This window comes from Macrobrachium nipponense, chromosome 28, assembly GCF_015104395.2.
Source record: "Macrobrachium nipponense isolate FS-2020 chromosome 28, ASM1510439v2, whole genome shotgun sequence".
In the NCBI taxonomy this organism is placed as follows: Eukaryota; Metazoa; Arthropoda; class Malacostraca; order Decapoda; family Palaemonidae; genus Macrobrachium; species Macrobrachium nipponense.
In genome coordinates this window covers 21,576,946-21,593,799 of record NC_087217.1, presented here as the reverse complement: position 1 = coordinate 21,593,799, position 16,854 = coordinate 21,576,946, and the positions used below count along the sequence as shown (strand labels likewise).

Below are 16,854 nucleotides of genomic sequence, written 5' to 3'. Positions count from 1 at the left end.
CGCATCCTCCTCTAGCCTTCAACAGCCTCCGAAGATTTACCAAGCATCCCTGCTGTACACTGCCAGAGCTCCCAAAAAGTACATCTGATGCCGATTCTGTCAGCCCCTCCCCCCTTTTTTTTTTTATACTGCTCCAGTTCCAAGAACTATAACCATATTCCTGAAGATGTTCCTTTCTTTTCATGTCATATACAATGGGGTTGAATTAAAGCCATACAATAAAAAAGAAAAATGTATTTCTATGTGTACACAATCCCACTCTACTCAGTAGTAGTTCCTTTTTACCTTGCAGTCTAAGAATGAACTGTGCTTCTCAGCAAAGTTATTTTGTTCCCCCTCCGGTTATTTTGGAGGATCTGCTGTAACTTAGCAAAGGTACACATCAAGGTACATTTACAAGCCGTTGAGTATTTGAAAGGTATAGTACGTACGTATACATAAAAACAGATTGGTCAAGTTACAGTAATTTGTAGTTTATTGCTCTGTACCTTTGCAAGCCTACATTTTGCATATAACCTTAAAGTTGGGGTTACCTTTGCTTAACACAGCACAAAAACTTATTCTGTGACAGTTTGGATGTATTACTGAGTAAATTATGGATTGAAGTTCTTCAATGCCAAAATTCTGAAATAAAACCTACATTTCAGTTTTTCAGCATTTTTACATCATAAAAATTATTAACATCTATTCTTACAAGTCTTGTGAATTCAACACAATAGGTCTAGGTTAGTATATTAAACCTAATAAATAAAAAAGAAACTAAACTACAGTTGCTGCAATATTTACAAGCCTCAATTAAATTACAACCAAAAATATGAAAATTTTATATGCAAATAAGAATTTGTGTGAACAAATGTGGTACAGACAATCTTGAGCGATTTTCATGGTCAACTTATGGCATACCATGACTTGACAAGTCGTCTAGTGAACTGCAGATAATATATCTGAAAGTAACACTAAACCATTCAACAGAATTTTTGTGTATGAAAGGTAAAAGCAATTACAATATAGGCAGTTTCCAGATACAAATATTCTTGAATATTGTCAAACAACAAATACTGCATCTAATTTTAATTGCTTTTAAGAAATTATGGTCCTTGATTGTTCATGTACATAATGTAGTTGAAAAAGAAGGTGAAACAGAAATAACATCACTTGTAAATTCTCCCTGAAGAGGTTGAAATATGTAAAATTAAGAAAAAATGGTACTAGAGTCATAAAACAATCTTTAAACTTTACATTATTAGTAGATTCATAGATAAAATGAAACTATCTTGATACGAGATGTTAAGTTGACAGTTGACTCAATTCTTCTTGAGTATTTAATATTTGTGGAGTGGATTCAATTACTTAGCACATAATGGATAAAATTACGTATCTTTTTTATAATGTTTTATTGTCAATTTGGTACTGAGTATTAAGTATTCATAGTATAAATTCAATTACTAAGCATTTAATAGGTATGGTTATGTATCAATTTTCCCATCAACTCAGTTCCTGTTGAGTATTAAATATTTGTGGTTCAACTTCAATATTAAACAAATCATAATTGTTAGCCTTTCCATGCTGAAGAATTCTCACTGAATATGGGAATTCTGACTTCCCACAATGGCAACATCACTTACAGTATAACAGAGAGAGAGATTTCTTGGTCACATATCATTTAGCACTGATGCTAATGTTGAATAATAGCATAACATATTTTTAATGCACCACCAGCTTTTAAAATTCATATGAGTTCAGCATATTTATGTACTCACTTGATACATAATACACTAAAAATGAAATCAATATATATTCTATGAGATGAGGCTCTACAATCTAAATATACTAGAATCTTACATTTCTCTCTCAAAAGACAAACATTTATGTAATATCCAAATGTTCCTGTTCATTTTAATTCCTTTTTAATGCAGAGCCATTACCCTTTAATCTTTTATTGCAAGTCTACTCTGGGTTCGTTGATCCTGAAGGTCATCTAGTAGTTGTATGGTCCATACTGAGAGCCATAATGGTAGGGACCAGGGTAACCATAGCCATAAGATGGGTACTGCTGCTTCTGAGGGTACACTGTAAAGAAAATCCAAAAATTAAAATTGCACAGAACATCATCTGCTGTTGCCAGTTTCCCTACAAATATGTATTCAACACAGGTAAAAAAAAACTATGGCTACTCTCAGCAAGAGCATATATCAAAACTAAAAAGCTGTTGATTTCATGACTAAATTCTTTTGAATCACTGGAACTTGAACATTCTTTCCTGCAATGATTAACATTTCCCAGTTACCACACATATCATGCAGATAACTAACATGATCAGTTAATATGTTAATTCATGCAAGTAACACATATGGAAAATAAATTGTTAATTTGCATGAACTGATGACTGTTAATCATTGTTATTGACATCAGTAATGAATGCAATTTTCATCCATGCTACATACTTTCATATTTGTGCTACAGAAATACAATGAAAAGTTCTCCACTTATGCAGTGACTCTCCCAAGTATATTTTCTCTTAAAAGACAAACTATTGACTTATCACCTGAAATTAGATCAATATAAACAAAAAATGAGCATGAAAAATATTTTCTTTTAACTACTGTCATAGAATAAGATTTTACCCAAATACTCAAAAGGATCAACTGATTCTGATTTAAACGTATTTAAGGAGTCACTAGCTTTGATAATTACACACCTCATAACCTAGTCTTTGTTCCAGGTGTATCAGCATTTTCGTTTTGGATAAAATGTCTTTAGATACTTTCCTTCGTTCTACTACCTTCCTGTACAAAACTTTTTAATTTTTTTTTTTGTAAGATTTAATTTCGAATGGTTCACCTTGCACTTGCTGTATGTCCTCTTTATAGCAATAATAAAAAGTAGTACATACAGTAATCAGTAACCTGACAACTAGAATGACACAACACAGATGAAGCATGCACTGCCTTTAATGACATTTTTCACCCTAGAAATAAGCCTATGTACAGCTTCACTGATGCACTAACCCCTAAATCTTTTTTTCACTTTGCAATGAGTTACATTTCTGGACTCCAAAGGAAAGATTGGGAGAATTATTCGTGAGGGGTGAACAATTTGAAAACAATAAAATGTAACTCATACTGAGTGCAATGCAGTCTCTTTAGTATAGTACCACCTGCCAGGCACACTTGAATGGGTAACACTCAATGTAATTCATTCATTCCTAAATTATGATAACTTTACTATTCCATCCCCACAGATTTGGGTCATTTTACTGGCTTCCATTCCTGTGGTTTGGAAATCTCCCTTCCTTCATAACTACCTATAAGCTTTTTACTTCTTTATATTGTTAGAAAAACATCGACATGATTTGTAAAAATATCACTTTAATTAATATCTCTCTAGTATTTACACATGAAACCATTCAGGCAAGCACTATTTGAGCCTGAATTTTAATTATGTTGTTTGGTTAAATCATTCTTATAACTAACTAGGGTAGAGTACAGTATTGTAAAATGTACAACTAAGCACCATTAATCATTTGGCTAACACAACTGATGAACCCTATCAAGTAAAATGAAAATTAAAATATTGCAGGTTGTTCATTTTGCTGCTGTTTCAATAAAGATGTTGAAATTATCGAAGGTAATAAGTAAATTCTCAAGATAATAACTTCAATTAAAAGAACACTTCTGACGGTTTACTATTTAGGATCAACTCCAGACCCTCAAACCTGTCAAGAAGTTGATGTAGAAGATGTAGCCTACAACCTTTTTACACCCTGATCTAAATTTAGGGTTACTGTGTTTAACATGAATACCTAATTATTAAAAATTAGCATTTCTTGCTCCGTGTATCTTCCAAAACAATTTCCCTGATGTATTTTCCCAGATTTCTACCATTCTCTTGAGTATTTTTCCAAGCTCCTCATACTGCCACAACTTAATACTACTGCTACCACCATGGCCCCTCTACGATTTACTGCTCATAGTGTGAAAACATGTTATTCCTTTTAACATGGCACTCCTTCTTTCTTCATAAACAGCAGTTTTCTCTGACCCTCTTAGGAAATCAACCTGAAAATATTCTGCTCTAAAATGAAGTTGGTATTTAAAGAATTCCATGTAGTTTTTTTATTACTTTACATACCTGACATCCTGAAAATGTTGATTACTGTACAATAATTTTCAATATACTATAATATGCAACTGCTGTAGTTACATTATGAATTAAACTTCCAACCTGGGATGACTTAAGTGCGTGCAAGATCAAGGTGCCTGTTACTGATGATGATTAGAATGATTAACTTGTTGCCCTAGGGGATGGGCAATCAAAAAACAGTATTATACAGTATAAATATATACAACTACTTGCTAGTCTAGGGCTATCATACAAATCAAAATGTAATTAAACCCAGGCACAAGTGCGTTATGCAGCCGTAGGCATGTGAGGCATTACCAGGCATGAGATAGGCCATGTTCTTTGCATCCTCACGTTCCCGCTCACTACGAAGGCACACAGATGCGCCAGAGAAGAGTAAGGCGGAGATGAGTGCCCAGCCGACGCCAATCCAGGCGATGAAGTAGGACCAGTCGTACACAACGGCGGTGCTCTCACGCAACAGCTGTAATACCACAACCATGAAGCATTAACTAAAAGCTTTGCCTCACTAGTGTGTCTACCACATTTTAAGTTTTGGATTAGGGTTACAATGACCTCAAACCATGTTAATTTGTATTAAGGCAGAAGAGAGGCTGGAAAATTAGTTTGGTGACAGCGAATTCTTGATAAATGGCAGGTACCTAATGACGATAATCATCGAAACAAACCAAAGTTTACATATGGTGTGAGATCATGACTTGAACCCTTAAGTAAGGTTTCATTAAACTGCTATCTGTGGTTTTCCTGAACCTGTAATTAGTCTAGGCTGGCAAAGACTACAGCACGTGTTTTCATCACAGACAGAGAACTGCCAGGTTCTAGAATATGGTAGTCAGTGTGCATGGATTCTACTTGTAAAAGAAAATAAGGGTCAGTCTATTATTCAAAATGCCAACTTCTGACTTTTTACTTGATGTTAGCAGCTGTAACACTGAAACATTTCCAAAGGAACAAAGACTCATTACAGTACTGTAATGTATACAATTAAATTATTGAACTCGTGTAGTGTAAACAATAATTTTTTTTCTTATCAAGCAGTGTAAAAATAAATACACAAAAATTAAAGAAAGACATGTTAATAAACTGGTACTATTGCTGACATGCATATATCAATTGACAAAATTTTAGATATAAATGGGAGTAAAAATCACTCAGACAAGATTATTGGAAATTTTAGCAACTGATGGTCAATAATTCAAACTTCAAATTCAGTTGTTTTGAGAATTAAATAATTTCTGTCAATGAATTGTGAAATTTTCATGGATTCTCAGCTGGAGGTCACATAGAGCACATATCTACTTTAACGCCAACCATATGAGCATATATTTCCGTACACAAATGTTTTTGTTTTCAGCAGTACTCTATTTCCAAAGTTGGCACTTTGAATCAACGGAAAACCTTGTGGGAAGATTCCACAAGCAATATGTAATGCTTTTAACAAATTCATCACTTCTGCTTGAACTTCTACTAGCATTTTTAAGGAGATGCTGTACAGCTATGAGTTGAATTATAATAATTATCAGCAAGATTTCTTCCATCATTGACTATCCATTATACATATGTAATATACAATTACTGTCAAGAACACCTCTTGTCAACATTACTTGTGGATTCTTCAGTGTTTCAGGCAGAAGCAATTTACGGTTTCATTTGCTTGTGATCCTAAAGGTTTTTGTGTAGAATATATACCATGACTGACTACCATTTCCTTTTCTAGACTAGTGAGAGTTACCATGCACATTAACAAAATCATGCAAGTTAGTATGGTGATGGTGGACGGACAAAATCGCTACGGAGACCAGCAGTCGATCATGTACACAGCTGGTCATAGACAAGCCTTATACCTGGCATAATGTACTGCATCTGCTTAGCCTGTTCACGTTGCTGTTCACCTTGCATACACTGTGATGCCCCAAGGAAGAGGCAGAAGGCTAACAGAGCCATGCCAGTGCCAATCCATGAAATCATGTATGACCAGTCGTACTGAATGAAGGTGGCGTCCTGTAAGATCTAAGGGCGAAGGAAGGGTGGGATAAAACAGGAGAAACCAGGAGGGAAAATTAAAGAAGGAAGAGAATCTAGAGACAGTACATTAAAGAAGGTGGATGAATAGACTTACCAGCAGAGGAAATGTTAAGATCTAGGAAGGAGGTACTCAAGAGATTGCTACTTCACTTCACAGAGTTTAAGTTTATGTTAAAAATAGTTACGATAAAGGAAAGTATTAGATTAAAGTGGAGTTAAGAGGCACTTGATTAAAATTCAATATTTAGATTTAAGACATTACTATTCAGTAACAGGGGTCAAAGAGGTAAAAATAAAGTTACAATCCTTAAAAAAAATAAGAAGGGATTAATATCTAGTAAAAATTTCATAAAAAAATTATGGAGGAAATAACTATATTTTCAGATGCTGTTCGTACTTTATCTCACTTCCACTGAACTTTATAATGATTATTTTACTTTCAAAATGATCTTAATTCATCTAAGACCAATTCATTTAAAATAAATTCAAAATAGTATGCTGTATATCTAGTTACCTTTCAAAGAAAATGTAGTGACAACATAAAAATAATCAAACACCTAATCAGAAGGTTTAGTAATGATTCAAACTGACAACAAATCAAATAGCAAATGTCAATCCATGAAGTCTCAAGTTACCTGATTCCAAGAGGCCTTCCATGGTTCATTCTTCAACTTCTCGTCCTCGTAGTATTCAACTCCATGCCACAATCCCATACCACCAGCAGAGAAAAGGCCTGAAGAGTAAAGGAAGGTCTTACTATCTTGTAATGTATGTAAAGTTAATTTCAACAAAACATTTTAATTACGTACACATTTGCATCTTACACTCCAAAAAATGTCATGAGTAGAAAGCTTCAATAATCACTGGATCAAATTATTGTCGTGTACTGACTAATGTAAAATGATTATGGCATTTAAGAAAGTTTTAAGTACTGATAAAAAATGAGTTTCCAGGCAAAATTATGATGCCCACTATACACCAAGTTATTGCTTGAATTGGTGTTAAATAAAAATGAAAAAAATTGTCATTGGAATATCATTAACTTCCACCTAATATGAAATTCTTATTCATTTTCATTGTTCTATGATATACTTCCCTGACTTCCAACTTCGAAAATGATGGAACTTCCTCTGATATGCAATGCATGAAAGAGAAAGAGAAAGATGTCACAAGTATTAAAGACAAATTTTTCATAATTACGTTTCTCAGAAATGAGGTACTATCTGGTTTTCACGACACAAGTTCTTTCAATGCAAGATTATGACATTGTCAACATCTCAAATTCCTTCCATCAGAGCAACTGACTTTTAAATCATCCTTTTCCCCTTTACAGTGATGCTTAACACTAGAGGCTACTGTTGTGCAAAAACTATCCTGAATAAAAATGTACTCCAAAGCATTTCAGTGTGGATGCTGCTTATCTGGTCTCTCCTTGATAACACTAAATTTCAGGTCATTCTTCCGATTATCTTTCTCTCTCTCTCTGGCAATTAGTAACTGCTGGATGGTTAAGAAATGTTTCTTTTTCATACTGCCAAGCTTTGGAATTCTCTTTGTTTAAATTTCCAACAGCTCATAACCTTTCTTCCTATAGGGACTTAAATTCTATGGCTTCCTCTGTAATTAGGCCCCACTAATCTTCCTTTTCCCCCCTTTCTCTTTGGGTCTGGGCTAGTTAAGGGCATGAAGGTGCAGTCTTGCACAGGATAAGACTGACTTGGGTGCTAAGCTACTGTCTGATAAGCCAAGAGATCTATGGTAGCACTTGCTGAAAACGTCTTTCAAAAGCCTGAATCTCAAGGGAGGTCCATTTTGTGTGAAAGATGACCACTTAAAAGCACACCTTATTTCACTATAAAATTTCCTTAAAGTTAGTCATGAAAACCATTTCAAGATAAGTTTGATTCCTGTTACTTTATCAGATAATATTCTTTAAAAAATTAATAAAATTCTTTTGATATTTTTTACTAGTTCATTCACATAACAACACTAATAACATTGATTATATAACACTACTATATTAACAGTAACATTTACACACAAAAAGGGCGGGGCTGACTTTAGAATGACATTGGAGAGTAATTTTTCCATGAAAAAATAGCTCTCTACTCTCATTCTGGAGGCATCGTTCTTGGGTTTTGTGTAGACGCTACTGTTTAGTACTATGTATTGTACTGTACTGCTGTTAATATCTACTGTGTCAGAAAATCCCTGCAAAATAAGTTTGACCCCAAAATCTGAAACCACAAAACGTCCAGTCAGTGAGACAACACTTTATCAAACAAAACAGGCGTCGGTACTATACAAAGTAATATCTAGACCTCAGTACTATACATACATGCGAGGAGCATGAGGATGGCCGTGGAAGCGATGTTCCCTGGGGATCTTCGCCAACACCCGGCGACTCCAGTCCAGAAAGCGACGAACACGAAGAAGAATGAGACGATGAAGAGGGCAATCATTGAACGAGCCATATCTGCGGAGAGAAAAAAATATTTTTGAAATTTTTCGAATTGACTTGGCCCTTGGGGGATTCTTGCTGAAACTAACGTACTGGCAATCACAGGGTAAAGGAAAAAAAAATTTTAAAGGAAAAAAAAAAAAATATTAAGTTGTTGATAATCCTCCTGTAGTCTTCCCTCGTATTATTAAGTGGATGACATCTGAGATATCACCCAACTGTTAAACGACAATGGCAGAACACCTGCTCCTTGGAAGCTGATACAGGTTGGGAGATAAAGTCCATTTCTCCACAAGGTGAACTCTCCAACATCATGCTTTGTGGCAGGTTTGTTTGATTATCATCATCTTCGCCACTTTTTTTTTTTTTTTTGCATGTGACAGAACGCTCAAGGTTGACTGTAACCAGTGCCGGAAAAGGGGAAATTATTTAATTCTTAGTAATTTGTATTTTTCCTAGCTTTACTTACCTCAAACTACTTTTAATAGGAGAATGCTGGGATGTCGATCCCGGTACCAACCAGAAAAATCTGGTTACCCCTTCCACACCTAGCCACTGAGGCGGCAGGATACATGCCCCAAGGGTCAACAGTCATGAGACCCAAGACCCAGGTGGTCAGTGTTTTCCACCTCCTAAGATTCCTCCCCTAGGGTACCTGGGGAAGGTTGGGAGGGCCTGAAACCTAAAGCAGTTCAAGGTAAAGCTAGGAAAAATACAAATTACCAAGAATTTGTAATTTGTTCTGACGTCGTATACTTACCTCAAACTACTTTTAATAGGAGACTAATCCATTAAGAGGTGGGGGTAGTTTACGGAGGCATGACCCCCAGAGAGTAGTCTAGGGGAGCAAACATTGGGAAGTCCCAGCCCTGCTAGTTAAGAGATGCATGCCACTAGCTGGTATGGGAGAGGGGATACCGGATAAATAGACATCAATAAGGTAAGGGTTCGTTCCATCTAATCCAATTCGTAAACACTAAGTTTTACCTGAAGGTTCGGTGGATCCTATGTATCTTGCAGATAGGCCCAGGGAGAAGGGTAAGGTAAGGGGAAAGGGATACACATTCATACTGGAGTCCCCATGCCAGGTGGGGGTTCAGATCTGCTGCTGGGCAGGCACCACCGGCCCAATCGTGAACGAGTCGAGTGATTTGAGGGTGCAATCCCGTAGATAGTGGACCGTGAATGTGGACTGTCTTTTCCACACTCCGGCCCTCAGGACCTGGTTGACTGCCAGGTTCTTTGAGAAGGCTTGGGAGGTGCCAATGTCCGTGATCTCGTGGGGTCTGCTGCTCTTCGGGGGAGATTTACCCGTTTCTCCGTAGGCCCTCCTGATCGTCTCCCTTAGCCAGAAGGAGATAGCGTTCCTCGAGACTGCCTTCTTCTCCCAGCCAGTGGACACGAAAAGGTTTCTAATACCTGGCCTGAACTCTGCTGTCCTGCTGAGGTACTTCCTTACTGCCCGGACTGGGCATAAAAGAAGATCCTGCGGGTCACCTGATCTCGCCATGGCCGGAATCGAGAATTCCTTGAACCTGGCGTCTGACACTACGGGGTTCCGGGTCTTAGCCACGAAGGAGGGCACATATCGAAAGGTGAGATCCTTCCATCCTTTCGAGTGGGAGACCTCGTAAGACAACCCATGCAGTTCCTCTGCTCTCTTGGTGGACGCCAACGCCAGAAGAAAGACAGTCTTCAGGGTCAACTCCCTGTCTAGAATGTCCTCAAGGGGCTCGTAAGGAGCTCTCTTCAAGGAATCCAGTACCCTAGTGACATCCCACTGAGGAGCTCGCAATTCGTTTGGGGAACATGCTATCTCAAAACTCCTGATCAACATCGAAAGGTCCCTGCAGTTCCCTAAGTCCAAGCCCTTCAGGATGAAGACTTGGCCGAGGGCGGCCCTGACCCCCTTCACGCCTGCAACCGAGAGGCCTTTGTCGAGTCTCAGGTGTACTAAGAAGTCTGCTATTTGGGGAATTGTGGCTTGCAGGGGCTTCAGGCCTCTCTCCCTGCACCAGTTTCCAAAGGCCTCCCATTTAGCTTGATAGACAGCCGTCGAAGACTTCCTTAGGTACCCCGATATCTGGGAGGCTACTCTCTGTGAGAAGCCTTTCCTACTCAGCAGCTGCTTGATAGTCTCCACCCGTGTAGGGATAGAGCTTGGAGCCCCTCTTGGTGTCTCTTGAAGTGGGGCTGCCTTAGAAGGTCCAGCCTGACGGGTAGTTTTCAGGGGCCTTGTACTGCTAAGTCCTGGAGGTCTGAGAACCATTTCCAGTCCACCCACATGGGAGCTACCAGAGTCAGCTGAGCACCCTTTGACTTCCTTAGACGGTTTAGAACCTGCCTGATCACTCTGAAGGGCGGGAACGCGTACGTGTCCATCCCGTCCCATGGGTTTTGGAATGTGTCCTCCATCGCCGCTGCCAGGTCGGGCACCGGAGAGCAGAACACCGGGAGTTTGGCGTTTTGCCTCGGAGCAAAAAGGTCCAGGGAGGGGGAGCCCCACTTTTCTATCAGTTCTCTCACTACTTCGGGGTGCAGAGACCACTCTGACCCTATCACCTGTCCCTGCCTGCTTAGACTGTCCGCGATCATGTTTCTCTTTCCTGGAACAAACCTCGCTGTCAGGGTTGTGCCGGTGAATTCCTCTGTGAGATTGCACAGGTAACAAGACTTCAGCCCGCCCTGCTTCCTGATGTAGACCACCACTGTGGCGTTGTCGCACATTAGAGCCACCACCCAGCGGGGTGTAAACCAGAGAACTCAGTCTACGGGCCACCAATGGCACCGGGAGCCCTGCTAGAATTGGGGTCTTGGGTTGACCCAGTGGGGGCTGCAGGGCGGATGGAGGGAGAGGGTTGCCAAGCGATGGGGCCTGCCCGGGATGAGCGGCCACCGGGACTGGAGGGGGAACCGTCATGGGAACCATGAACTCAGGTGACCGTTGTGGGGACCGTCTGGCTGGGGAGCAGGGGCGCCTGTGATGGCGTGATCTGTCACGGTGGCTACCGCTCCTACTCCGACCCTTGCGATCCCAGCTACGATGGGGAGAGCAGGAATAACGGTGTGGGGAGGAGGCAGAACGCACTTGACTCCTCCTAGCACGGCGCCTCCTCTTCGCTCTGCGCCTCCTCCTACAGGAGATTTCATCCGAGGAAGAATATTCCTCAGAGGAAGGAAGCCTCTTCTTCGTCTTCTTCCTACTCCTACCGCTCCCGGCACGGGGGGAGGCTGCTACTTCCTCCGGGGGTGCCCCACCTTGGGGAAGCGGCCCCGATGAGGCGGAGGATAACCCAGCGGCCACCCCGGTCGGAACAAATACCTGTACAGGCACAGACACAGACACTTCGGGGCCGGCAACGAACTCACCTGGGTTGCCGCACTTGCGAGGGACAGGGAAAGACTTCGGGAGGGAAACTGGCGACGGTGAAGGCCTGGCCGACAAGGTTTCCGCCGAACGCGACTTCCTCGAAGGGGACCTGTCCTTCTTGGATTTCTTCCTCTTGGTGGAAGCCATCACCCACTTGGGGTACAAAGAGTAGGGGTCAACGGCCAACGAGGACAAGAAAGCCCCACAAGACCTCGTCTCCGAAGGGCCCGGGCAACGGCGTTGAGGGGTGTAGGACTCCATCAAGCGAAGGGCACACTCACACACAAGGGAGTGGGGGGGGGGGGGGGGATCCTAACACACAAAGGAAAGGGACAAAGCGTAGGTTCGGGTCGATACAGCGGAGAAGCGTTGATACGTGTGAATGGGTCAGCGACCAGGAAAGCACTGACGACCTGTCAAGGCAGTCGATCGGTCAGCGGTCAGCTTGTCACCTGGGTCTTCTTGGCTTGGGTCGCATGGCCGTTGACCCTTGGGGCATGTATCCTGCCGCCTCAGTAGCTTGGTGTGGAAGGGATAACCGGATCTTTTTAGGTCAGTACCCGGATTGATATCCCAGGATTCTTCTATTAAAAGTAATTCGAGGTAATTATACGGGGTCGGAACAAACCCGAATAACACTTGTAGTAGTACTAGTAACGAGCCAATTATATAAGTTCTAAGATTTATAACAGCATCTGTTCCTTGACTGATCTTCATTATGCTTCAATTTCATTACTGTTCTTGCTGAGTTTTAGCAGAGCAATCGTTTTAGGTTACATTGTGAATTGTTGCTTTACAAGGCTTACTTTTCGGGCGGTACCACTGACACAAAGGACAATCTCTCTCTCTCTCTCTCTCTCTCTCTCTCTCTCTCTCTCTCTCTCTCTCTCTCTCTCTCTCTCTCTCTCTCTCTCTCTCTCAAGGCAATAACGTTAGCCAGTGTTCAGTACAGAAGGTAAAAGAAAACTAGAATAACATTTAATGTGTATGCAATTACATTAAAAAACTGGACATGAAATATGTACATATCGGAAAATAGAAACTACAGCAGTGCTGGCAGGTGGTAAAATGCATATTCAAATGTCTCACACTTCTGAGACAAGTTTTCTCCCAGTGAAGAATTAAAACATATAAATACCCAAAGTGAACAAAATGCCGCACACGATTTCGAGATGCCATTTCCTACCGAGAAAGACTTTCGTTTTATTTTCCCGAATACAAAGGGTGATACAAAAACGAAATTCCGCTTCGTTACTTCTTTACCGCTCACCAAATAACCGACCAAGTCCACCGAAAACTTGCAAAACATAGGAGACAAATAATTCGGGATCCTTTTTTTTTTCTTTTTTTCATGATTGTCCTCCCTTCAGGTAAAAGGTGTCCAAGGAATGCTTAGCAGACAGAAGATGCCAAGTATTATTTTTTTCCCTACGTCTAAATCGATTTGTGATAAAAAAATAAAAATAAATGGACAATATCTCTGTATTTTGGTTACTAACAGTATGCCAGATGGTGTTCTTAAGCAATACACTCAGTTTACAATGGACTGAGGTAGTATTTAAGATAAACCGTGGCATTATGCGTCTAGGGTTCTAGGTGGTTGGGTTGTGGATGCAGGATAACAATAACAACCCTTCAGCCTCCAAAAACCCATGACTTTTATGGCCTGTAGGCTCGCTACAATGTATAGCTCCTAAACATCTTGTATGTATGTGTGTATGAATGTATGTATATACAAGCCATTTGATGGCATAACTAAGGAAGAAACAATGGCATAAAACCAAGAACGCATCAAACATGTGCAGACCAAAATTTCCAAATCAACCGCGTGCCTAACTCGGAAGTGTCAGTATAGAGAAAACATTACATCAAATAAACGTTGATATGCCCAATCCAGGAAATCGGGAGAGAGAAAACATTCCCCTTCAAGTATATCTGCCATAACCCGGAAAAACCAGAGGGCGTACTACACTTGCAAACTTTCAGTTAACAAAAGAGAAGCTCATTTATCACACGAAAACTAGAATATCATGTACAGCTTTCTCGACAAAACACAACTTTTTTTTTTTTCCTGCTCAGTAAGCGTCAATCTCGTTCTGAAGTGCATCTCTCACGTCAATTTAGTTTGGATAGAGAAAGTCAAATGAAAATCAAATATTGACAATTTAAACAGTGACTAGAATGAAAACGAGCTGCGCAAAAGGATTATTTACGGAAGTCATAGCACGATCAATCAAAGGATGAAAAATAACTATGTATAAAAAAAACGAGAAATCGCTCAGAACTTTCGTGTGTTGGTAATGATGATAATGATAAAGTAGCAAATGAGAGAAATCGCTCACAAATCTCCGGTGCAAGATAACGACGGCACAAAACGAGAGAAATCGTTCAGCGCCGTATATCCAAGTGTATCGGACCGAGAACCACTACAATACATCCCAGTTTGATTCTCCTCGAGATGGAAAAAGATGACACCTGAAGTCAAGGCCAAGCCATGGGAAACGGACAATTAGAACGTCTCTTCTGATTGTCGACGGTACAAAGGAAAAGGAGGATTGTCACTTTTGTTCTCACCCAGGCTAGGGGACATGGAGTGGTTGGGAGGGTGGTGGGGGGAGGGAAGAGAATGATAACAAGAGGATGAGAGGGAAGGGGAGAGAAGGATGAGTGGTTCTCTTCGGAGGGAACTGTTGTTGGTGACGGACTTTTCAGGGTCAATCTAATCTTTTCCTTCGCCCCTCCGCCGGCCACTTCCATGTACTAGACTTGTGCGAGCCTTATGTTGCCTAGCACATACCCTTGTGTATGTACTGGCGTTAATAATGCTTACCCAATATACCGAATGGAAATGAGATTTATAGTTTTTCTGTCGGAGCAATTTCGAAATAACCGGGTTTCAATAATCTGGGAGAACAAATGAAAAAATAAATACAGAACTTTCACCTGTAAATCATTTGAGGGAATAGTTATGTACAAAAGGGCGTAGGTATGTAAATACAAAAATACACACACACATACGAGTATATATGTAGGTGTTCTCCACTCCCACAAATACCCACGCCACTATAAGCATTCTTTTCAACCTGAAGTATGCAAACTGCGTAAATGAGCCTTCCGGGAGAAACGAGTCATCAGCCTAATGACGGAAGCAACAGCATTTGCAACGCATCGCTGACTTTAATGGGCCCCTTCAACGTTACCTGGTAGGGGGATGTGGGGAAGGGGTCACGAAATGCCATACCTGACGAAGGACCTGTCCGAGGATTTATTGACCTCAAGCCACCGGGTCGTAATGACCGTTTCAGGATACATAAATTTCACCCTTATGAGTAATACTTGAAAATACCAAGTTGGATGGATTATAGTACTGCTTGGCAAGTCTATGTCTTAGGCCTATTCCACATGAATGTTAGTTAATAATAATTTCAAAAACAACAACAATAACAACAACAACAACAATAATAATAATAATAATAATAATAATAATAATAATAATAATAATAATAATAATAATAACGACAATCTCATACTGGTGGTATCTAGAGTCTTTCTGTGGTTCACCCCTGCTCACATCACAACCCTAAGCTTTGTTGTAAGTTGCAATGACGCTCCTGTCTTCATGATACGAAGCCACATTATTACATATATAGGTACGACAAACCTCAAAATTCCTGGCGGTTTAGAAAAACAAAAACCGACAAACACTGGGATGATTTTATGATGGTGTAAAGAACCCTCATTGACTATATGAGTTTATTTTCAGTTCCAGAATCGCTGGTTATTTCTCATCGTGTTTTATTGTAGCGTGGACTCACCTTTACAATACGAAATGGGACAACAGTATTTTGAAGAGTAAAGCAACCACACCATTAAGATAATTCCGATATAAACTGAGGCGAGAGATTGGAAAAATGAACGAAACCTATTCAAACACATTTGTGAAAAAAAACAGCAGATTCGTCCTCATCATGAAAAGAAAAAGAAAAGAAAAGTGTTCCTGAGAGCACATACCGTCACCATGGGAAACAAAATTGGCTCCACATTAGAATCATGAGATTTTCTTAAGATATTTAGTTGACGGTGAAATATGTGGTATCCTCCAAGGTATTAACCCGGTATGTATCTACCAGCAAAGTCTAGGGTAAAGTCAATGGGACTCCGTGTTTAGTACTATAGCCCCTCAGGAATCAAAGATATCGTTTATAAATATATTTTGTCGACCACAAAATACAGAAATGGGAGTATATAAGGCTTTGATCCCCGAGAGTGGCTAGTACTAAACCCGGCGTCACACTGAGTTTCCGCCATGTTTAGTACCAAGCTGAAGACCTTGTTTAGTACTATAGCACCTCGGAGGAGGTGGCTACATACCAGGTTAATACCCAAACTAACCAAGGACCAAGGAGGCGTAAATACGTACGCCTTCTTCGTCCAGCGTCGTCGGAGGTGGTAATAATTAACATCCTTCCACGAAACGTGGGAACAGAGAGAAGCTCTCCCATGAGTGTGTCGGAGTGTGACGCCTAAGACCACATCAAAACTCTTTCCCATTGGTCTAAAACCACCAGATTATGCGATGACTGACGCCCTGTCCATGATTGGCCTCCAACGTGACTGTTATTTCTGAGAGGATACCACAAACATCAAGACAGGAGCGTTTTCCTGGAATTAGTTTTAGGGAAATAGTCCCCATGTTGTTGGTTCCTTCGTAGTGAACCACAACACCATGGTCATGATACCTGTCTACTCGTGTCTAAATAGACGCACGTAGCCTATATATTGCTAAATTATTCATATTTGAACAAGTCGTCATATGCAGTATAACATAATTCTGCTGCTAGTGGATACATGGTTA

General features: G+C 40.2%; 1 pseudogene; it reads right to left on the bottom strand.

Annotated features, from left to right (window-relative positions):
• Positions 1 to 218: 218 nt before the first annotated feature.
• LOC135201562 (uncharacterized) overlaps positions 219 to 16,854 on the bottom strand; it is a 148,751-nt pseudogene continuing 132,115 nt past the window's right edge.